We start from the raw sequence: 23,971 nt of genomic DNA, 5'->3' as shown, positions 1-23,971 counted from the left end.
CCTACGCACATTTAACTGGAGTGGATGGGGTGGGGGATAATTTTCATGGGGGCAGAAGAGGGACTTGGCACCGAAGGCGCCACTCCCAAGACAACCCCCATCTTCCTACCTATAGCCGTAGGCACTGAAAGCTTGGCTTTCTCTCAGCAAGGCCCCATAGAGACGCAGGAGTTCAGTCCTCCTGGACGCTGCCATCTTGTAAACACGGTGTGATTGAGGTTGGTCCCCCCACCGCTCTCTTAAACTGAACTGCACTGTGCTTTTCTGACTTGTTGATAAATGATCCTGGGAGAAAGCAGCAGCTGGCCACTGCGGTGGTGGCGCTGCTCTGTTTCAGGTGGTCAAAAGGCCAAGTGGTTGTGTGGAGCTGAAACATTTCTCCTTCACGCTGCCCCCCCAGCTGCTCAATGCAGTTCAGTTTAAGAGAGCAAGGGGGGAACCAACCTCGACCGTGGATGGAGCCCCTCTGGGTACGAAGACCATTTGGGAGAAGAAGGTGGCTGAGGTGGGAGGAGTGTAGGTGCAAGGGAAGGCGCGAGGAGGGGTGGGAACTGCAGGAGAAGCAGCCCTTCTCCCCTTCTTCCAGCAACAGGAGTGTGTGTCTTCTCAATGTGCCCAGAGTTTTCTTCTTCCCCTTTAGCCACCGAGAGCTCCAAGTCCTCCCAGGGCCTGCCTGGAAGCGGCTCCAGCAGGTCTGATGGCTGCCTTCATAACTTGTGTGAGGACTGGAGATCCCCACTCCCTACAGCAGCAGACTTCTCCTTAACCTCCCGAGATTTCTGCTCCCATGGCTGCTGCACGGCATAGGGTGAAGATGGTCCGTGCAGACCACCTGCAGGCTTTGGGTGTGCTGGGTGGGCTTGCATTTTCAAGGAACTGCTGGCTTGCTGGGCGCTGCGCAGGAGGTGTAAGGCAAGACGCTGCCACCCGAAAACACTGTTGCCGTGATCTCCACTGCCTGGAACAACTCAAAAACGCAAAGCTCTTTTTTTGCCTCCGCACACCCTGTTTTTGGAATCGGGGAGGCAGCAGAAATCATGGCAACAGTGTTTTTGGGTGGCAGTGCCTTGCTCCAATTGAAGCAGCAAAGGCGCAGGGGGCTTGCTGGGAAGCCCGGCACCATGTTTACAGATGGCAGCATCCAGGAGGACTGAAGTGCAGCGTCTCTATGGGGCCTTGCTGCGAGAAAGCCAGACTTTCAATGCCTACGGCTCTAGGTAGGAAGATGGGGGCGTCTCAGGAGTGGAGCCTTCGGTACCAAGTCCCTCTTCTGCCCCCATGAAAATCATACCCCACCCCACCTCACCCACACCAGTTAAATGTGCGTAGAGTGATAGGGTTTGTTTTAAATGGATAAAAAGATCTGTGCTACTTGTTATCAAAATCCAAGTGGAAGTGAGGGCATCGCTGATCCTGATGATGGTAGGCAGAGGCCTACCTTGTTTTCCTCCCCAAAAATTAAGGTGCGTCTTATAGTCCAAAAAATATGGTAATTCCCCAGCTAAGAGTCGCTTAGTATCTGATAAAAAATACATTCTTTTAAAAGCCATTTCAAGAAAAAGATTTCCTTCAGTATCCAATAAGTATCCATTTTGTATAGATACCATCTGAATTCCAAAAGGTCCACATGACATTCCAGAGACTAATGCATCAAATCACCTAGATATCAAATCAAATAAAACTGCCATAACCAGTTTTTGGAAGGCTGGCTTGTATTAACCTGCCAAATGCCAACTTTACCAAGCTCAATTACCGTATTTTTCAGAGTATAAGACGCACTGGAGTATAAGACGCACCTACCTTTTTTGTTTTGTTCTTTTTTTATAAAAAGTTTTTTTTTTATTTTTTAGACAAACACACATACAAACATACAATGTATTTTCTTTGAACAGAGTATTTGGTCGGTTTACAAATTTAAACAGTGTTTAGTCATTTTAATTAAATTTACAATTTCTATATTTCCTTTTTGCCATATTTATTCCTCATCTATTTGTTTAAAAAACCAATATTACCTTTCATCCTCATCTCTAATCTTAATCAAATTCAATTTTTCCCTTCTATTCTATATTATACCCCTTCCCATTGTCATGGGAAGGGGTATAATATAGAATATTATATAGAATATTCATCTTCACATTGGTTAATTATGTAATATTACAATTGTTTAATGCAAATTCAACATTTTAATATAAATCAATTAGTTATATAACTATCTTTTTTGTATATTAATCCATATGAACATGAATATTCCAATTATTTCCATGCAATCCAATTTCTTACAAATAAATTAATTATATTTACCATTAATAATAAACCAAATAATTTTCTCCATATTCCTCCAAACCACAACTTAACCATTTCTGCTTCCAACACAATATGCAATTAATAGTATCTCAATTATTACAATTCCCTAGTTAAATAGTTTCCCTTTAACACTCTTAAACTTTCCCAATAACCCAAATAGTTTTGCCCATATAATCCTCCAAATCACAACTTAATCATTTCTACTTTCATCACAATATATAATTAAAAATATTTCAATCGTTACAATTTACCTAATTAAATTTAAAAATGTTCTAGCTGTTATCTGAGCTACAACTTGATCCTTTTTACTTTCACCACCATATACCATTAAAGGTATTTCAATTGTTACAGTTTATACTTATTCATATTTCTAAAAAAAAAAAAAAAGAAAAACTTATCATTGTCTAGATTTCAAAAATACAAAGACAAATATTCCAATTATTATTCATTTCATTTTTACAATCATGATTTCCCATTTATTTCTTACTACTATTCATATTTCAATTCTAAATATGTATAATATCTTTCTCTTTCATTTCTCTTTCTCCTTTCCCATTTTTATTTTTGCCTTTTTCTTTCTCTTTTTTTTCTTTTGTGTTTTAAAATCTTGAACTCTCCTCTTTTGCCCTAAATTTCCCATTGTTTGCACCTACATTTCTGGTGAGGAAAAAGAAGAAAAAGAAATCTCCCTCTGCCTCTACCTAATTTTGCGACGTTGCAGCAAACAGCAAACAACCTGCTTTACTTTCATTTTCGTTTTCAGCATAGCTTGATTAGCACAAGGAAAAAAAAATCTGCTCCAGCAAGCAGCAGAGCCCTGCTCAAAACAGTTGAGAGCAAATCAGCTGAGAGTCGGGAGGCAGATCCAATCAACTTGTGCTAATTAAGCTGTGCTGAAGCTGAAAAGAGCTGTTTTTTCTTGCTGTTTGTTTGCAAGGAGGTAACTGCTGTGAGGCACAGGCCAAAGCGTGGGGGCCAGTGGTGGGCGGGGCTACACTCGGTGTATAAGATGCACCTAAATTTTCACCCCCTTTTAGGGGGGAAAAAGGTGCATCTTATACTCCGAAAAATATGATATGTTGCCTAGGTAGTAGATCACAAGGAAGTCAAGACAAAAGCACAAAAAACCTACACCATATAAAAAGGTACACTCCATTCACCAAGAAGGTGATGCAATTATTTCTGTGGGCTGGAAGATATTAAATACATTTTATTTCTCACATCTCCTAAAATACAAACCCTCATAGACTTCCCTAAGAACAGCCTACTGAAGTCTATTGGGCATCAGCATGCCAGAAAACCTTTTACAAGTTGAAAACTGTGCTGTGCATGAACCCAATATTAAAACAATATTCATCTACTATTCCTGCTATATGTTGATAGATGTTATGTGAGCCTTATATTGATCTTGATGTAACTATAGAAAGACACATTCTTAAGTGAATTACTAAAAGCCTACAAGCACACTTGTGGTGTTGAGACTTTAGCATAATGATAGATTACCAATTGGAGTGGAAGAAAGATACAATTCAAAGACTCACACATGGATACTTCACTTTCCAATTATACAACTTTTCAGCTTTACTGTAATTACTAGGATAAAGATAAAGTTTCAAGAAAAAAATTAGCAAACAGTGACTTGAAAATTCCTTCATTATCAGTAAAGAGACCCATCATTTCACACAAAGGAAATAAAAAAGAAAATGAGGAAGATTCTACTCAGTATTAAAGATACATCCCATTTATAAATGAGAAACAGTTTAGTTGCCAGAATTCTTGTTGTCATATTTTTTTCCTTTTGAATAAATATTGGTAACAAGACTTCGTGAGAATTGTGCTTAGGAAAGAAATTACTTGCATTTTTTTCGAAAATGCTAAGAACCGACATAAATATCAATATGGCAAACAACTTTTAAGTGCCAGATTTTTTGTCAATGTACTGAATAGGTACAGAGTGTATCACCCATAATGGGACAAACAATATAGAAAAATATCCTCAAGAAGATAAAAAGTTAGCCAAATAAAACTTTGGAGCTTTAACTAAAAGTACGCAGGGATTTTTTTTGAGAAGACAAGTAAAAAAACATCTGTCATTGTCTCTCACTAACTTTTAAGGTTCATCTCCCGCTAACTTTTAAGGTTCCTGCCAAATACGAGGAGGAGCCAATCCTTTAAAGTAGGTTATAATTTTCTCAACTTCTTTGGTAAAGAGGAAGATAGTGTGAAGTTGTGAAAAAGGTTTGCAATGAGATAGGGTATAGGAGGGCAGCCAAAGATGCTAAAGAATATGTGACAGAGTTGAATATGTTAGTGGGTGACTGTGAAAAACATTTGAGAAAGTCAGCATGCAGAAGACTACGAAGCTTTGGGAGTGGTGGAGGATAAGTTGGGAGCAATGGTAGTAAATCCAGGAGGATTTACTCAGGAGGCCAGCAGCAGGCCACTAACACCAGTAGCAAGCCACCAAGGTCTGTTTGATCAGCACAATAGCAGCTTCTCCCTCTCTAAGTAAAGCCAAAATATATGAAGGCCCCAGTGGCAGCTGGCAGTAAGAATCCACAACAAACACATTCTGCATATACACCAGCATGTATGGGGTGTGGTGCTAATTCGCCTCCTCGCGGTGCACCCTCGATAGCATGGTAATGTGAACCTAACAACTAGCAACAATTGGCAGCCAGACTACATTGAAGAATTGGCAGTTAACGACAGTTGGCAGCCAGGCATCTTTGTAGAACTCCTGGCTCTCTCTATATATGGCAACGGATTAAAATCTACTCCTGGCTCCTGGCTCTCCATCTTGAGCCACATTGCACCACCAGCTCTACGAAGGCAGGAAGCTTAGTGAAGGAGTATAACAAAATTATTTAACTTTGACATCAACACCTGCAGATGGTGCAGATGGGCCTGCTGATTGTGTACCTGGCTCCCTGCCGTGTGGCAGCGGCCCTGCCCGAGCTGCTCAACATGATAGCCGGGGTGGCGGTTGATACCCCCAGACTTATGGTCATGGGGGATTTCAATCTGCCATCTGTCGGTGAAACATCAGAGGCAGCTTGGGAGTTCATGGCTTCCATGACGGCCATGGACCTGACCCAGTTAGTTCATGGCCCTACCCACACAAGGGGACACACTCTGGACTTGTGTTTTGTCTCAGGTCAGTGGCTGAATGATCTAGAAATAGGGGATATAGTTATTGAACCCTTGTCATGGTCAGATCACTCACTCCTTCGACTCGACTTTCATACCGCCACACCTCGCCGCAGGGAGGCGGAACCAACAAGGTGGTTCTGCCCCAGGCGCCTGATGGATCCGGATAGGTTCCTGATGGAGCTTGGGCCATTCCCTGAGGCTCTGGCTCACGACTTGACTGAAGAACTGGTGGCCGCCTGGGATAGGGCAGCAGCTGGAGCTTTGGACCGCGTCGTGCCTTTGCGGCCTCTGACCCGGTGCCGATCCCAGGTAGCTCCCTGGTTCTCCGAGGAGCTGAGGGAGATGAAGCGCCGGAAAAGATGCCTGGAGAGCGACTGGAGGGCCAGCCACTCTGAATCTGACCGAACACTGGTGAGGTCTCATATTAAGATCTACCTAGTGGCGATAAGGGCGGCAAAATCTAACTATTTTTCCACTCTTATTGCATCTGCAGAGAACCACCCAGGAGCCATTTAGGGTGACCCGCTCCCTTCTCCATTTGGGAGCGAGGGAAGACCCCTTGCAGGGTAGGGCTGAGGATTTTATCATGCAATTCCTGCATGATAAAGTCACTCAAATTCGGGAAGGCCTGGAGTCCGATTGGGTAGATTCAGATGGGGTGACGGAGGTGGGTCTTGAGATTGTTATCTGGGAGGGGTTTGACCTTGTGACTCCCGAGGACATGGACAGGATTCTGGGTAGGCTTAGCGCTGCCACGTTTATTGGACCTGTGTCCCTCCTGGTTGATGCTGGCCTCCCGGGCGGTTACACGAGGCTGGCTCCAAGGGATTATTAACACTTCTTTGAGTGAAGGTTTCTTCCCTCTCTCCCTGAAAGAGGCAGTGGTGAGGCCCCTCCTCAAGAAGCCTTCCTTGGATCCGGCTGTACTAGTGAACTATCGCCCAGTCTCCAACCTTCGCTTTGTGGTGAAGGTTGTTGAGAGTGTGGTGGCGTGACAACTTCCCCAGTACCTGGACGAAGTTGTCTATCTAGATCCGTACCAGTCGGGCTTCAGGCTGGGGTACAGCATGGAAACGGCATTGGTCGCATTGGTTGATGATCTCTGGAGGGCTCGGGACAGGAGCTGTTCCTCTGTCCTGGTCCTATTAGACCTCTCAGCAGCTTTTGATACCATCAACCATGGTATCATGCTGCGCCGATTGGAGAGGTTGGGAGTGGGGGGCACCGTGTTGCGGTGGTTCTCCTCCTTCCTCTCTGACAGTACACAGTTTATGTTGGCAGGTGGACAGAGGTCGACCTCGAGGCGCCTTGTTTGTGGGGTGCCGCAAGGGTCAGTCCTCTCGCCCCTTCTGTTCAACATTTATGTGAAGCTGCTGAGTGAGAACATCAGGGGTGAAGTGCCATCAGTACACTGATGATACTCAGCTGTACATCTCCACCCCGGACCACCCCAATGATGCCCTTGACGTGATGTCCCGGTGCCTGGAGGCCGTGTGGATCTGGATGGGGAGAAACAAGCTCAGACTCAACCCTTCCAAGACCGAGTGGCTGTAGTTTCTGGCGTCCTGATATAGCCAGCTAGCTCCATTGCTGACTATTGGGGGCGAGATCTTGACCCCCTCAGAGAGGGCTCACAACTTAGGTGTTCTCCTGGATACACGGCTGTCTTTAGAAGACCATATAACGGCTGTGGCCAGGGCAGCTTTCTATCAGGTTCGCCTGATTCACCAGTTGCATCCCTTTCTGGACCAGGACGCCTTGCGCACGGTCACTCACACCCTCGTCACGTCACGTCTGGAATACTGTAATGCTTTCTACATGGGGCTCCCCTTGAAGAGCACTCGGAGGCTCCAACTGGTCCAGAATGTGGCCGTGCGGGTGATTATGTGGGCGACATGGTGCACCCATGTAACACCTCTCCTGAGCGAGCTGCACTGGCTCCCGGTGGTCTTCAGGGTGCGATTCAAGGTGCTGGTCATCACCTTTAAAGCGCTCCATGGCTTAGGACCTGGGTATATATGAGATCGCCTTCTGCCACCGATTGCCTCCCACCGGCCAATACGCTCCCACAGAGAGGGACTCCTCAGGGTGCCGTCAGCCAAACAATGTTGACTGGCGACACCCAGGGGGAGACCCTTCTCTGTGGGGGCACCTGCCTTCTGGAATGAACTGCCCCTGGAGGTTTGCATGATCCCTGACCTACGTATCTTTCGCCATGCCCTTAAGACTCTTTTGTTCCAACAGGCTGGGCTGGCTTAGAAAATGAATTTTAAATTGGGTGTTTGTAGCATGCATGCATTTATTATTTATTATTTATTTATTATTTATTTATTTATTTATTTATTTATTTATTTATTTATTTATTTATTATTTATTTATTATTTATTTATTTTTCATATTTGTATACCGCCCTACTCCCGAGGGACTCAGGGCGGTGAACAGCCATAAATAAATACAAAGACATATAAAAGTTAAAAACTATTAGAACAGATTAAATCATTTAGGTTTAGGTTCAAAGATTAAAACATCTAAATTTATCTAAAAGAGATTTAAAAAACCAATTTAAAAGTCAATTTAAAGGCCAATTTAAAAGGGAGAGAATTAGGCCAGACCAGCCTGTTGGAATAAAAACGTTTTTAGGGCGCGGCGGAAGATGCGTAGGTCTTGGATCTTCCGTATCTCCAGGGGGAGCTCGTTCCAGATGGCAGGTGCCCCCACAGAGAAGGCTCTCCCCCTGGGGGCCGCCAGTCGACATTGTTTGGCTGACGGCACCCCAAGGAGCCCCTCTCTATGGGAACGAACTGGTTGGTGAGAGGCTACTGGTGGCAGGAGGCGGTCTCGTAAGTACCCTGGCCCTGAGCCATGGAGCGCTCTAAAGATAGTAACCATAACCTTGAAGCGCACCTGGAAAACCACCAGGAGCCAGTGCAGCTCGCGTAGGAGGGGGGTCACATGAGAGCGCCACATTGCTCCCGTCACCACCCGTGCAGCCGCATTCTGGACCAGTTGGAGTCTCCGGGTGCTTCTCAAGGGGAGCCCCATGTAGAGAGCATTACAATAATCCAGGCGTGAGGTGACAAGGGCGTGAGTGACCGTGCGTAACGAGTCCCGATCCAAAAAGGGACGCAACTGGCGAATCAGGCGAACCTGATAAAAAGTCCTCTTGGCCACGGCCGTCATATGTTCTTCTAAAGATAGCCGCGAGTCTAGGAGGATGCCCAAGTTGCGAACCCCATCTGTGGGGGCCAACGACTCGCCTCCAATAGTCAGAGATGGCGCCAACTGACTATATTGGGACGACGGAAATCACAGCCACTCGGTCTTGGATGGGTTGAGCCTGAGTCTATTCCTCCCCATCCAGATCCGTACGGCCTCCAGGCACCGGGACATCACATCGAGGGCATCATTGGGGTGGTCTGGGGTGGAGATGTACAGCTGGGTGTACTGATGGTACTTCACCCCAAAACCACGGATGTTCTCACCCAGCGGCTTCACATAAATGTTGAACAGAAGGGGCGAGAGGACTGATCCCTGCGGCACTCCACATATAAGGGGCCTCGGGGTCGACCTCTGCCCCCCTGTCAACACAGACTGCGATCGGTCAGAGAGAAAGGAGGAGAACCATCTTAAAACAGTGCCCCCACCCCTAACCCTTCTAACCGGTGCAGCATGATATCATGGTCGATGGTACCCAGGTCTGAAGCCCGACTGGAACGGATCTAGATAATTCAATTACTGCCCCAGGTACTGAGGCAGTTGTCGTGCAACCACACTCTCAACAACCTTCGCAACAAAGCGAAGGTTGGAGACAGGACGATAATTTGCTAACACAGCTGGATCCAGGGAGGGCTTCTTGAGGAGGGGCCTCACCACCACCTCTTTCAAGGCGGTGGGAAAGACACCCTCACTCAAAGAAGCATTTATAATCTCCTGGAGCCAGCCTCGCGTCACCTCGCGGGAGGCCAGTACCAACCAGGAGGGACACGGGTCCAATAAACATGTGGTCGCATTTAGTCTGTTCAGTATCCTGTCCACGCTTTCGGGAGTCACAGGATCAAACTCTTCCCAAATAATATTCTCAGGACCTGCCCTTGTCATCTCCCCTGGATCAACCCAGTCAGAGTCCAGCTGTTCCCGAATCTGAGCGATTTTGTCATACAGATATTGTACAAAATCCTCAGCTCTACCCTCCAAGGGGTCTTCCCGTGCCCCTTGATGGAGCAGGGAGCGGGTCACCCTAAACAGGGCGGCTGGGCGATTATCTGATGACGCAATAAGAGCAGAAAAGTAGTTACTCTTCTCTACTCTTATCGCCACTAAGTAATTCTTAATATGAGATCTTACCAGTGTTCGGTCGGATTCAGAACGACTAGCCCTCCAACTGCTCTCTAGGGGTCTTTTCCGGTGCTTCATCTCCCTCAGCTCCTCAGTATACCAAGGAGCCAGGTGAGACCGATGCTGGGTCAGAGGCTGCAAAGGCACGACTCGGTCTAAAGCTCCAGCCGCCGCCCTATCCCAGGCGGCCACTAAGTCCTCAGCCGAGTCGTGTGCTAGAACCTCAGGAAATGGCCCAAGCTCCATCTGGAATCTCTCAGGATCCATCAGGCGTCTGGGGCGGAACCACCTGGTCGGTTCCGCCTCCCTGCGGCAGGGTGTGGCAGTTCGGAGGTCCAGGCGAAGGAGGGAGTGATCTGACCATGACAAGGGTACAATCGTTATATCCCCTATTTCTAGATCACTTGACCACTGTCCAGAGACAAAAACCAGGTCCAGTGTGTGTCCCCCCATGTGAGTAGAGCCATAAATTAACTGGGTCAGGTCCATAGCCGTCATGGAAGCCATGAACTCCCGAGCCACTTCAGACGTCTCGCCGACTGATGACAGGTTAAAATCCCCCATGACCATAAGCCTGGGGGTGTCAACCACCACCGCGGCTATAACATCAAGCAGCTCAGGCAGGGCTGCTGCCACGTGGCAGGGAGCCAGGTACGTGACTAGCAAGCCCAACTGCACCCTATGACCCCACTTCACAAGGAGGGACTCACATCCAGCCGTCTGAGGAACAGTGGCCTCCCTCGGTCCAAGACCCTCGTTAATAACAACCGCCACCCCTCCGCCCCTCCCCTGTGACCTTGGCTGATGGAAAGCACGGAAACCTGGTGGGCACATAACAAGGGGGGCTCCCCCTTCCTGGCCCAACCAGGTCTCCGTAATACCCGCCAGGTCCGCACCCCCCTCCTGAATAAGGTCACAAATGAGGGGGGCTTTATTTACCACGGACCTGGCGTTGCATAGCATCAGCCGAAGGCCTGGGGCCCGAGATTCCGTACAACCTGGGGAACGAGAAGAGCTTTGAGGGCTGGAGCGTGCCACCGCTTGTAACCAGCGAGGACGCACTCCCGCAAGATGATATGGCCCCCTGCTCCCGCCATATCTGCCCCTCCCACCTACAGTATCGATGTTATGGCCATCTGTATCGTAAGCTCTAATCCTCTCCTTGACCCCCAAGTCCGCACCTCCCATACCACGCCCCTCGGCTGGCCCAGATACTCTCCCCCGCGGGTCTTCCCCCGAACCCACGCAACCTACCCCCCTTCCCAGAATCCCTAAAAATCTTATTAAAAAATTTCCCTAAAAAACCCCACAACCCTCTTTTTGCTGTATGCCATCTCTCCGGATTCCAAAGACCGTCATCGAGATAGGCCCTCGATAGAGAAGAGGGCCAGACCTGCGAGAGGGGGGCATCTCGCAGTTTGAGGAGTTCTCCCAATGAATACATTTTGTAGCTAGATAGTCAATAGCTGGTAGGCATGTCCTAGTTATCCAGGGTCCTGTGGAGAGAGTATCAATCAGAGGTACAAGAGATTTTAGTCCCACTGATCTCTCACATCAGCGGTAGAAAAAAATTTAAGCCATTTTGAACTCAGATGTAAATATCGATCACCCTCTCACGGCAACCAGATATAAGGAGAAAACAGCAGCTATAGTCCTGTTCTTTCAATGTTGTACCTAAGCATAGATGGAATAGCCAATCCTTGAGTTTAGAGACACGGATAGTCTGTGGGAAATATATATAGTAGGCGAAAATCCAGGGAGATTCAGATGACATAAAAGTAGGGAAATTTTCATCCTGACATACAGGAAATAACAAAACCTGGATAGCAAATGATCACAAAAGCCGAATATCTGGCTATAAAAGGGGCATAGGAGATAAAAATACAGGCGGGGGAGATGGAATAAGGCAGTCACTTTGCAGAAGCAAAGCTCCCCATGAAAGACAAAACAATCATTTTTTAATCTCCTTAGCCTTCTTCGGTCTTCCATGCTTAAAGGTTTAACCCCCCCCCCCCATAGAAGAGAGGGGGGAGGCCTCTGGGAAGCAATCCAGGGGTGGCCCAATAATGAAAGGGTCGGCATCCCTCCGTCCCCCAGGAGTTCGGTTGAAAAATAGATAGGCAGGTCCCTACTCTCTAGTTTGTGGCCTCTTTGGTCTCATTTTCTCAGATTTCCGCCGCCTGTAACAGTCATTTCGGGCACCATTTTGGGTGCTGTCATCACTGCCGCTATTACCATTGGCCTCCTCCGCGCCGACTCCATCTACCGCTGGCCTCCGCAGGCAATTTCTGTCCTCACCAAGGGTCCAACGGAGTCCCGCCCAGGGTGCCAGATGGCCACCGCAGCTGCGCACCGCCATCCCTCCAGCAGCCTCCGATGAATGCAGGGCCGGCCGTTACGGAGCTCTCGGCCTAACTCGCCATCTCACGTCCCGCCAGAACCGCCCGTCTCAGCTGTTCCGGAGAGTGAATCCACAAACTGCTCTCTTACAAGGTCTTCCGGAGCCAAAAAATGCTCCCATCGGATCGGCAATTTAGCCCTCTCATCTCACCATGGGCCATAGGTGGGCAGTTGGCCCAAAGGACCCCCTAACTGCCAGGACATTACCCCCGCAAAATCGGAGCTCCATCGGGAGTCGCCATCTTGCGCATGCCCTTTTAACATAAGGGCCAAATTTATATATTTATTTTAAATTGTTTTTAAATTTTGTGAGTATATGTTTGTTTTAATATGGCTGTACACTGCCCTGAGTCCTTCGGGAGAAGGGCGGTATAGAAGTTTAATAAATAAAATAAAATAAATAAATAAACACACAGTGGAAAGCCAAATGGACTGCTGAATGCCCAGATACAGGCAGTTATGTTGATGACCCTACACAAAAAGTGCCACATTTTGACCCTCTTCGCCAGCTTTGGTCAACTCTGAACAGGATCCATGTGTGACTGTGGTGCTCCTCGACAAAATATCCATCACATTGGGTGGTCTGGATATTAACATTTGAACTATTATAGGTCCGTGTATCTGCCATACACTAAAAAAATAAATAAAACCAGCATGTATATGTTACAAATCCACTACTAAGTTGTTCTAAGTGTTTCATTCAGAAAAGACAAAGCAGCTTTTTTCTTTCTACCCTCAGTGACCTGATCTGCTTGCTAATAGTGAACTGGCTGATTCCTGTGCAAAAATGATGCAGTCTCAAATATCTGTGTGCCAAACTGGACCAGGTAATTCCAGATCTACCAATGTTCCCTGGCCAAAAACTTTGCACACGCAAAATCAGAGCCCTGAAAAAACATGGTCCCACTCAACCTGGAGAAGCACAACATGGAAAAATGACACTTTCTCACAGCAATTTTGCTCAGAATGGACAAGCCAAAACTATTTTCAATACCCATTCAATTTATTCATAATCCCCTAAGGGTTCCAGCTCACAAGCTGAGAATTGTTCTGGGGTAGTTCACTTAATTTTGTGTCAACTGCAGATTTCATCAGTATCTTCCCACCTATTCATCAAAGTCATTAAAAAAATATAGTACCCAATACACCACTGACCAGTACACCACTTAAAATTTCTCTCCTATCTAATGAGTAAACATTAATGATAGTCTTTTATATACAAGTTTCAATTTCCACCTTCAGTTTATATCCACTCCATTGGTATGCCATGTTGCCCAAAGTTAACTTCTTTTCTTCATAATCAGCAAACCACGGGATAATTGGGCTGTATATAAATATGGATAGAACTCAGGATTGGGTACACTTTTTCAGTTCAAACTGAAAATATTTTAAAATACTCATATAATCAATAAGTATTCCAGTTACAATTCTATTATACTAAATACATATTATGTCTAGTTGTAATGCATTTTGAATCTTTTAAAGTACGCTTCTAAATTTTACTAAAATTTACTACACCAGGAATATCACATTTCTTTTTTATGTAGTGGTTTCTATGCATGCAAACTAGAGAACAAACTAATCTGCTGAAAGGTGTGAATTGTGGTGTGCATACCCATTTAACAAGTTGGCAACATTATCCTGGTTTCTTTAAGCTCCATTAAACTTAACACAGTTCCACAAAACAAAACAGTTTCCCTTAACGGCCAGATTCTTGACCTTCTGCTGTTCTGGTGTTAGAGTGGGGGTTGGGGTAAAAAAAATATACCAACCAATCATATCCAAGTGCTACAGTATTACACATACCGAATAGCCAGGAAAAACACAAATCTTTCCCCCATGTAACACCACCATGGCAACCAGCCAGCATTCCTGCTTCATAGTTTGCAAACAATAATTCAAATTCACAGAAAAAATACTTTTTATGACTGTGATAAGGGCTATCAAGAATATTTGTACAGAATTTGTTAGTACAGATAATATTTAAAACCAAGCAAAATGCAAAATTAACAGGTTCTAGAAGTTTTAGAAACTAAAAATTAAAAGAGATAAAAAGATAATTATATTCATTTGTAGCTATAAGTCCCACTGAAACTCCATCCTCAAAACTATTTCTTACTCAGTATCTCCTTCTTACTGTTTAGTTCTAATTCATACTGAGAACAAACATGTACTTCTTATTTATTAATAAATTTCAGTTATTTCATAGTGCATATTTTGTATACAGACTCCTGCAGGGAGTCCTACAGGGAGTTGGACTAGACTTCTAAGGTCCCTCCTAATTCTATTATTCTATGTTCTATTCTGTCATAGAAATCCAGTTCAAAATAGACTATGTTTGTATGTGTGTGTGCATTCTTTAGAAAAAGAATTTGCTTTTATTTCTAATAAAAATTGTATGGCAATGCAAAGTATTTGAAAGAAGTGTTTTACAAGCAACACATGACAAACAAAACAATTTCCTTAAAATTGTAAACTGGCTGTGTCCTTTGAAGGGAAAAGTCTTTGAAGCAGCAAAGGTGGCTGACCCTTCTGCAGACTATGCCTCCTTCAATATGTTGAAAAGGGTGTTTCATACCAATATGCAACATGTTCTGCTTCAGTTCCTAAAAGTTCAGGGAACAAAGAATATATCGCATCATCTGTCATAGGAGTAATCTAGGGCTCCAGAAGTATAGTCTCTACCTTAGGTTTATAATGTGTGGAGCAGTGGTGGGCTGCTGCATGGTTGCAAGGGATTGGGCAAACCCTTATCTCTGATCACTGACTGGGCCCATCCACCCACCCCTGTTCTATGCTATCCATTTATAACTTACTTTCTGGCTCGTTGGCTGCTGTTCTCACCGGAGCTGCCTGAGTTGATTAGTAGCCTGTTTAAAGCTCCGTTTCTCTCCCAAAGGGGCACATGTGAGCGAAGCGTGCACGCGTGCGCAAGCGCTCACAACCAGCAAACCCTTTGTTAAAGAAAGCACAGCCCACCTCTGGTGTGGGGTAGACATATCTGAGCCTAAGTCACATCTGAAACACCACAAATCACTTTCCATCATGAAAGATTTATGTATTTATTTGTGGAACCTTTCTGCACCATATCTAACCAGTTGAGACTGATCCAGAGAAAATTCCCAAGTTTCCTGGAATGTTTCATCCCTGGAATGCAATAATTTACACCTCCCTATGGCTTTATTTTTGCCAGCTTGCTTTGTGAAGCATTTTTTTTTAATGCTTTACATAACATGAATAACTAAGTCAATAAAAAAGAGAAATGACTGCTTACATCTTCATCTTTTTGTCCTTTATTTTTATCTAAAAACACTAATACAATTCAATTTCTAAACCAGTGTACTTATTAAGGCTATGAAAAGCATTTGAAGGAGTGCTTTGTGAAATGTTTTGTTGAAAATTAAATGCCTATCCACAGAACCCAAAGCTAGCTGCATCTTTCTGAATGCTTAGCAAGCTGCTTTGAAGGATTTCCTACCTTGTCTGCATGTATGTACAATCAACACTTCTGCCTTCATTGCAAGAAAGTGAAATGATATCACATGATCAGAGATGATCTAGAGAAGCTTTCAAAGCATTGTACAAGTCCTTAGGACTTGTCTACCTCAACCCACTGAAGAGGGGTCCTTTGTGAAATGTGCATTCAATTATTTTGTGTAATTCAACTTATATAGAAACCTTTCATTCAAATAAAAATTAAATCAAGCAATAAGAATTCCATCCATTTGAATGGTTTAAGTCCTGAATATTAATCCTGCACATTAATACATTAGTGGAAGCCATAGTATGCAACTGATGCTAATTCCCAAATAAGCTATATCTATACCGTAAAAGGAGTGTTAATTGTTTTTTATTTGGATTGGTACAATGTGTTTCACTTGGGAATTAACATATAAGCATATTTGAAAACTAAGTGTTTCAGAAAGCTGCAGCAAGACCACTGATCTGGGCAGTCTGTAAGGAACCCCTTTTGTCATAATATACCATAGCTAGTAATCAATTAACAATTAAAACAATTCAAAGTCATTGTTATAACACAAAGCATCTTACTAAATTTTGAACCAGTCTATTTGAGATGTATTTTTTTTTTCAAGAGAAAATCCAAAACGCTTCTTTTGCTCCATTGCTATAAATGGCATGTTTAGTGGGACAGAACTAGAATCTGGAATTCTGTCATTAAAGTAACATTAAATTGATGAGATTGAATCTAACTTCAAGATAATAATCTAGAGCAAGAAAAAAGCATAATTAACTTATTGGTCATACTTTCTGACTAATTAGGGAAAGGGAAATTATAAATCAATTTGTGGAGGATATCGATTGTTTTGTTTTAGATAAATATGTTAGTTTAACATGCATTGTGTAAAGTTAGTTTAAATATGCATTTGTGAAATCTGAATCAATGAATGTAAATATGTATTTTATTTATTTGTAAAATTTATTGGCTGCCCATTTTACCTTAAGACAAGTTGAAAATTAATTTGTTTTCAATGTAATATGCACTTTATATCACATCTATTGTTACAAATCAGATTATCTACATCGTTGTTGACATGGGCAGCTATAGAAATAAAAAAAATACATAAAAATGCCATTTCCTTAAATCTCTTGAACTACTAAAATATTTTATGTTTTACGTCTAAAACTATTTCTGACATGATGGCCAAAGCTGGAAACTTCAGAAAAAAGTACCAGACTTCCATCCTCGCAATTTGGACTTGAAATGGACGTTGTCTTACCTGAACGTCCCTTTTCTGGGCGCTGCTACCACTATCCAGGAATGGGTTAATGCTTCAGCCTTTGGCAAACAACTGAGTGTTAAAAAATACTAAAAACAAAGGACTTCCCCTTTCCCCTCTGCCTAGCCACACCCCCACTCCCATGATACCCCAGTCTGAGCGAAGGTGTGGCGAAAAACAACCAGTGACAAGACCATGATGAAGTAATAACCATAACTTTATTAACAATAAAATTCAACATGTTCAAACTGTAAAATGGGAAAATCTTCACCAGGCAGGAAGCCCAAATATACGGGCGGGACTGGATAGTGTACGCAGCGCCCAGAAAAGGGACGTTCAGGTAAGACAACGTCCAATTTCCTGTGCGCTGCTACCACTATCCAGGAATGGGATATACCCAAGCTTAAATCTCCTGGGCGGGGGGCTGACTGCCCGTAGAGTCTGCTCCAGACGCGACCCGTTGGAGCACCCGGCGACCGAACGCCGCCTCGGCTGAATCATAAGTGTCGATCTTGTAGTGCCGGACGAAGGGTGACATGGAGGACCAGGTTGCTGCTCTGCAGATATCGGCAACAGAGGCCTGGGTAGCCCAGGCTGCCGACGTGGCCGCGCTCCTAGTTGAGTGGGGGAGAATGTTGCCCAGTAGTGGCCTGGAATTCAAGTTGTAAGCTAGCTCAATGCAGGCCCTGATCCATCTGCTGACCGTGGGAGCCGAGATCTTCTGGCCCATGGACGCCGGATTGAAGGAAACCAGGAGGGCTTCTGTGCAACGGAAGGACGCCGTTCTGTGTATGTACATCTGAATCACCCGACGGACATCAAGGGTGTGCCAGCGTTTCTCCCTGTGGTCCTTTGGTGACGGGCAGAAGTCCGGCAGAATGAGTTCCTGGGCTCGGTGGAACCAGGAGTTCACTTTTGGGATGAAGGTCGGGTCCAGCCTGAGGACCACCGAGGAAGCTTTGAAAATGCAGAGGTCTTTACGCACGGACAGTGCTGCTAATTCTGAAACTCGCCTTGCTGAGGTGATCGCTAGGAGGAAAGTCACCTTGAGAGTCAGGTGTTTTAGAGTGGCTAAGTCTAGCGGTTCGAAGGGAGGACCTGTCAGGGCCTGTAAGACAAGAGACAGATCCCAAGACGGGTAACGGTGTACCGTTGGTGGGTGTAAGTTAGTTGCCCCGTGGAGGAACTCCCTGATACGTGGATGATGTGATAGAGTCTGATATGGTGTGCAGGAGATGACCGTCGATAGGGCTGCGGTCTGACGCCTTAGGGTCGCTGGGGCCAGCCCCTTGTCTAACCCTGACTGCAGGAACAATAGAATGTCTTGAATTGTCGCCGTGGTGGGATCCACGTGGTGCCCAGCACTCCAGCTGCAGAAGGCCCTCCAGGAAGCCTCGTAAATACGAGTTGTTGACGGGTGTCTGGCCGCCTGAATAGTGCTGACGACGCTATCAGGCAGATTGTCCTTCTTTAAGATGACCCGCTCAAGTGCCAGACGGCTAATTGGAGCCACTGAGGCTCTGGGTGGTTGACCTCGCCCTGCCATAGTACGAGCTGATGAGGTGGGATCACCCACGGTTGCTCTACCGAAAGGGCCACCAGGTCGGCGAACCACGGTCTTCGAGGCCAGTTTGGAGCCACCAGGAGCAGGTCGGCCTTCTCCGCCAGTAACTTTTGAACCAGGCGAGGGATCAACGGGACCGGTGGGAAGGCATACAGAAGGCCTGTCGGCCACTTGCAGAGGAGGGCGTCGTGGTCCTCTGCTTGTGGTGTCGGGTAACGTATCACAAACCGAGGGAGTTGTGCGTTGATTGGCGACGCGAACAGGTCCACCACTGGTCTTCCGAACCTGGAGGCGAGCTTCCTGAAGAGGCGGGGGTGGAGCTGCCATTCCGCCTGATCTATCGTTGTTCGGCTTAGCCAATCTGCTCTCGCATTGGCTGACCCTGAAATGTGGTCTGCCTTGATCGAGCGTAGATGCCTTTCCGCCCACTCGAATAGGACCTCGGATTCTAGCATCAGGCTGCGAGATCTCGTGCCTCCCTCTCTGTTCACGTGCGCTTTGGCCGAGATGTTGTCTGTCAGGACCAGTACGTGCCGGTCCTGAACCGTGGCCTGGAAGTGGCGCAGGGCTAATCTGATCGCCCGGAGCTCCAGCAGGTTGATGCTGTTGTGTTGTTCGCTCGTGGACCACTGACCTTGTGCCACCCCGTTGAGCAGGTGAGCTCCCCACCCCCGAAGACTTGCGTCCGTGGTGAGGACCAGTCTGTCTGGTTCCAGGAACTCTGAGCCCTTGAGGATTGAGGTGGATGTCCACCATCTGAGGGAGAAACGCACCTTGGGGGGGAGGTGAACCTTGCGTTTGGAGTTGGACCTCCCCAAGCGTTGGAAGGGGAGGAGAAACCATTGGAGGGCCCTCGAGTGTTTGCGTGCCCACGGAACGATGCCGAAGCAGGAAACCATCTTCCCCAGTAGGCACGATAGTTGCAGAAGGGAGGCTTTCCTTCCTGACAGAATCTGCAGGGCCAGCTGCTGGAGACTCTGGACCCTGTCCGGGGATAGGAAGACCTGACCCTTGGAGGAGTCTATCACTGCGCCTAGGTGGAGGATCCTCGTGGACGGTTGAAGGTGACTCTTCTCGAGGTTGATTGTGAAGCCGTGGTTTCGAAAGGCTTCGAGTACTAAGCGTGAGTCCCTGGCCGCTTGGTCGTGGTTCGATGAGAATATCAAGATGTCGTCTAAATAACAGAGAATTTGGACTGGGATGGTTCAAAGCCTGGCTGCCACCACCGCCACCAGTTTGGTGAAGGTCCGGGGAGCCGACGATAGTTCGAAGGGCATGGCCCGGTACTGAAAGTGTTGGCCTCCGTATTCGAACCTCAGGTACTGTCTGTGGTCCGGGTGAATAGGGACATGCAGGTAGGCTTCTCGAAGGTCGACTGACTGGAAAAGGTCCCCCCGTCTCACCCCCGTTAGGATAGACTGGAGCGAGTGCATTTTGAACCTGTGATAGCGCACAGACAGGTTCAGCTTCTTTAGGTTCAGAATGGCCCTCCATCCCCCCGAGTTCTTGGGGACTAAGAACAGGCTTGAGTAGAACCCCGAGCCTTGGTGGGCTGGTGGTACTGTCTCTATGGCTCTGAACTCTTTCAGGTGCTTCAGTTCTTGGGTCATTAGGGCTTGTAGCTTGGAAGACTGTGGGACCGGGCACTGCACGAAGCGCTGAGGTGGCAGCCCTGCAAATTCTATTGATAATCCCAATGAGATGGTGCGCTTTACCCATGAGTCCGATGTCGACCGGGCCCATTGCTGGTGAAAGAGGTGTAGTCTTCCCCCTATGGGCCCCTCGGTCTTGGAGTCACTTCCCCCTTCTGGCGGGTTTGAAGCCTGCCCCCCGGAAGGGTCTTCTGGAATGCTGGTTCCTGTTCCGGTCTCGGAACTGCTGTCTGTCATGTGGTCTGTCGCCTCCCATGTAATTGGAGAGGTGTGGGAAGGACCCCCTGGGCCCTGGGCTGGGCCGAAAGGGCTGTTGAACTGGATATGGGGAGTATCTCCTCTCTTGACGGCGGTAGGCCGACGGCAGTACCTTCCTCTTGTCCTTGTCCTCCACGAGGACAGGATCCAGGGCTGCTCCAAAAAGATTCGGTGCCTTGTAGGGAGCTGCGGCCAGCTTCCATTTGGCTTTAAGGTCTGCTTTCCAGGGCCTGAGCCAGAACAGCCTCCTAGTCGTGACGGTGGAGGCTAGGGCCCTTGACGCGAACTTCGCCGAATTCAGGGAGGCATCAGAGGCGTACTCGGTGGCCGCAATGATCTTGTTGATATCCTGTTGCAGCCTTGTGTCTTCTGGAGGAAGTCTTTCTTGCATCTGGCGTAACCAGATGAGGGCCGCTCTATTGAAGAAGGAGGTGGCTGTGGCTGTTCTGATCGCCCAGGCCACTGCCTGGTGTGTTTTACGAAAGGCCCACTCCGTCCTCTTCTCCTCCGCTTTGAGCCCGTCCAGTGCCTCTGTGGAAACTGGTGATGGGGATGAGAGTGCTGCGACCGGCTGGTCCACCATTGGGAGAAGTAACAGATCCTCTAGCTCCGGGGCTGAGCAGTAGAGTTTCTTGTCCAGGCTGCTCGGTGTAGTCTGAGAAGCCGGTTGCCCCCAGGCATTTTGGATGACTTCAGAAAACAGTTGTGGACAGGGGATGCTGTCCTTTTCCTGTTTGGATGACTTGAAGAGGGCATCGTGGGGCCCCGCAGCAGGAGGTGGAGCTGGGTTCACGTCCCCTGGCACCCCCAGGTTAGTCGTAAGTCGTGCCTTGTGCAGGAGTGACCGAAACAGTGCCAGTCGGAATAGCCCGGTGAAAGCGGGGGTATCTGGGTTTAGCCCTTTGTCCTCAGAGAACTCGATATCCTCTGGAGCGTCATCTGCTTGATCTGATTCCTCGGAAGAGGACTCGTGTGCTAGGTGGGCAGATGGCTTGTTTTGAACTCGATGATGATGAGACCCCTGGGCCTGTGCTGGAGGCATCGCCTGCTGCCAGCTGGCGGCTAAAAAGGATGAGAGGGCTGTGGAGAACATGGCTTGAAAATCCATTTGTGGTGGCGGGGCCCCTTGTGTTCCAGCGCCCGGTGCTGGGCTGCGTGATGAGGCTGCGGGTGAGACAGGTGTTGCCTCAGCCATCGCTGAGTCTGACTCCCTAGGTGTGGGCGGAGCTGTGCTTTCTGGTCTTAGCCCCCCGTTGGGTGACATGGCCAGTGCCTTTTGGGCTTTGGCGCACTGCCTCTCGAGCACCTGGTGGCGTCTTTGGGCGTCCTTGTCTTGGAAAGACAACCCCGTCCCCGATTTGGCCTTGTGGCTGGGCGCATCAGATCGTTTTCGGGCACTCTTTTTGGAGGACTTGCCCCCCTTGCGGGTTGGGCTCAGTTCCAGGTCTGGGTCTGATGAGAAGGGGGAGTCAGACATAGTGACTGTAGGGATCAAGGCCACCCCTCTTCTCTCGTGTGACTCCGAGGAGGCTTGTTCACTCCGCCCCGCCAGGCAAGATAAGAGCAGCTGAGAGCCCGAAGGTCTCACCAGCTAACCCTTATTGCAACAGGCACCGCACTTGGGGATGGCTGGGCTGAGCCTCTAATAGGCGATGGCGAAATTAGGCCCAAGATGGCGGCCCGCGTGACTTCAAGATGGCGGGCACCACGTGGTGCTGGGCTGGTGCCTGTTCAGGGCGACGGACTTATGCTGGAGGCCCGAGGATCCAGCCAGCTGCCGTGCCTTAATGCCGCTTGGTTCAGGTCCCTCGTTGCTCCGTGGCGGCTTCTATAGTGCAGCGGCGGTTTGCAGGGCTAGCCGGGCGAACCGCGGCTGCACGCTGCTTCCTGAGGCGATCGGCTCTAATCCTAGCCGATCACTCTCCTCTTCGCCCCACGCGGTAGCTGCAGTCCGATCCCGGGGCTTGCAGCACTTTTGAATTTGGCGCCGGCTGCAGCGAGCGAGGGAGGCGCGCTGTGTGGGCGGCTCGGCTTTCCGAGCCCGACGCCCAGCTGATCAGCGCTGCTGCTGTGAGCGGCGATAAAGTAAAAATCAGAAAAAAATAAAAGGAAAGGCTAGAGAGCTAAGGAAACACCCGGGGAAAAGGAATAATCAAAAATAAATTAAAAGTCCTATGCGTCCCTGAATGGCAGGGAAAGAAAGGCAAGGAAAACAGGAGACAAATACCTTAAAAATCCAGGAGCTCCTGAGAAACACGTCAGCGTTTGCCAAGCAACTGAGCGAAGACTGGGGTATCATGGGAGTGGGGGTGTGGCTAGGCAGAGGGGAAAGGGGAAGTCCTTTGTTTTTAGTATTTTTTAACACTCAGTTGTTTGCCAAAGGCTGAAGCATTAACCCATTCCTGGATAGTGGTAGCAGCGCACAGGAAAACAGTTATTCTAAATTTAAAAAAACCTTAGCACCCTGGTTATTTTTATTTGAAACCACCTTTTTATTTTTACAAACAACCCAATGCAGTGAACATATCCAACACATCCTCCTCCTCCTATTTTCCTCACAACCACTTTATGAAGTGAGTTGGGCTGACAGAGCGTGACTGGCCCAAAGTACCCAGCTGGCTTTCATGGCCAAAACAGAACTTGAACTCATAGTCTCCTTTGTAACTTGGTGCTTTAACCACAAGAGACTAGACCAAACTGGCTTTTCATTAGATTAGAAGAAAGAATAAGTTGCAACCCAAGAATCCCACTGAATATTCTATATCCAAATGAAAATTGACATAAAACCCCACATAGGAAAACTCTGGTTTGTTTTGTGTCTTTTTAGTGCAAATAGGAGAAGACTCTTTTGTGAAGATAGGGCAATTTACATTTATTAATTATTTTGGTAGTTGCAGTTGGATTTCTTATCATCAGTGTGAGAAATTATTCTAGCCTGAGAGCAGGCACAATACAGCGAAGGTGTTCTCAATATCCAAGGCTGAGGAGACCATTACCAAGTAAAAATGGAAAAAAGAGACATAATATTTAATCCTGTATACTTTGCAGCCTGAATTGCTAGATTTAGTAGTAAATTTCACAGAATTTCTTGTGTCTGCAATAAAATCTCTCTCTCTCCCTCCCTCTATGTAGGTGTAAAACTGAGCCTTATCCTTGACCCTTCTGTTGCACTTCTAGACAGGTTTATTGGTATACTTTGGCATGCAGAATCTTATCTAACCACTTTCCACAGCACTGTAAATTATGGTTACTCCCATAGATGCCAAATGACATGAATTCATATTTAACTTAATGAGCTCACCTTTTTTGAAAAAGATTCATCTTGCACCTATAAGATTCATTAAAATCTTTTAATTACATTTACCATCATAAATATACTTACAATAGTCTTGGCTTTGTCACTAAGCATTATTTCAATCCTCATTTCCTTCTTTGCTGCTTTTACTTTAAAAAACTCTTTCAAATAACTTCACTGTTTCTAATCATGTTTCTATTCTTACTTTGAACCTTATTCTTAATTCACAATAGAGTGCAGTGAAACAAATTAGTAGGTCAAGAGGTAGAGT

The 23,971-nt window shown here is 46.8% G+C and overlaps 1 protein-coding gene across 3 annotated transcripts in view; it reads right to left on the bottom strand.

The window, feature by feature from the left end:
• The window catches only part of SHROOM2 (shroom family member 2), a 156,032-nt gene that overhangs the window by 116,506 nt on the left and 15,555 nt on the right, over nucleotides 1-23,971 (bottom strand). The gene's annotated exons all lie outside the window — the stretch shown is intronic.

Source organism: Pituophis catenifer, unplaced genomic scaffold (assembly GCF_029215685.1).
Source record: "Pituophis catenifer annectens isolate HBS135680 unplaced genomic scaffold, rPitCat1.0.hap2 SCAF_4, whole genome shotgun sequence".
Taxonomy (NCBI): Eukaryota; Metazoa; Chordata; class Lepidosauria; order Squamata; family Colubridae; genus Pituophis; species Pituophis catenifer.
This window is presented reverse-complemented; position numbering and strand designations above follow the sequence as displayed.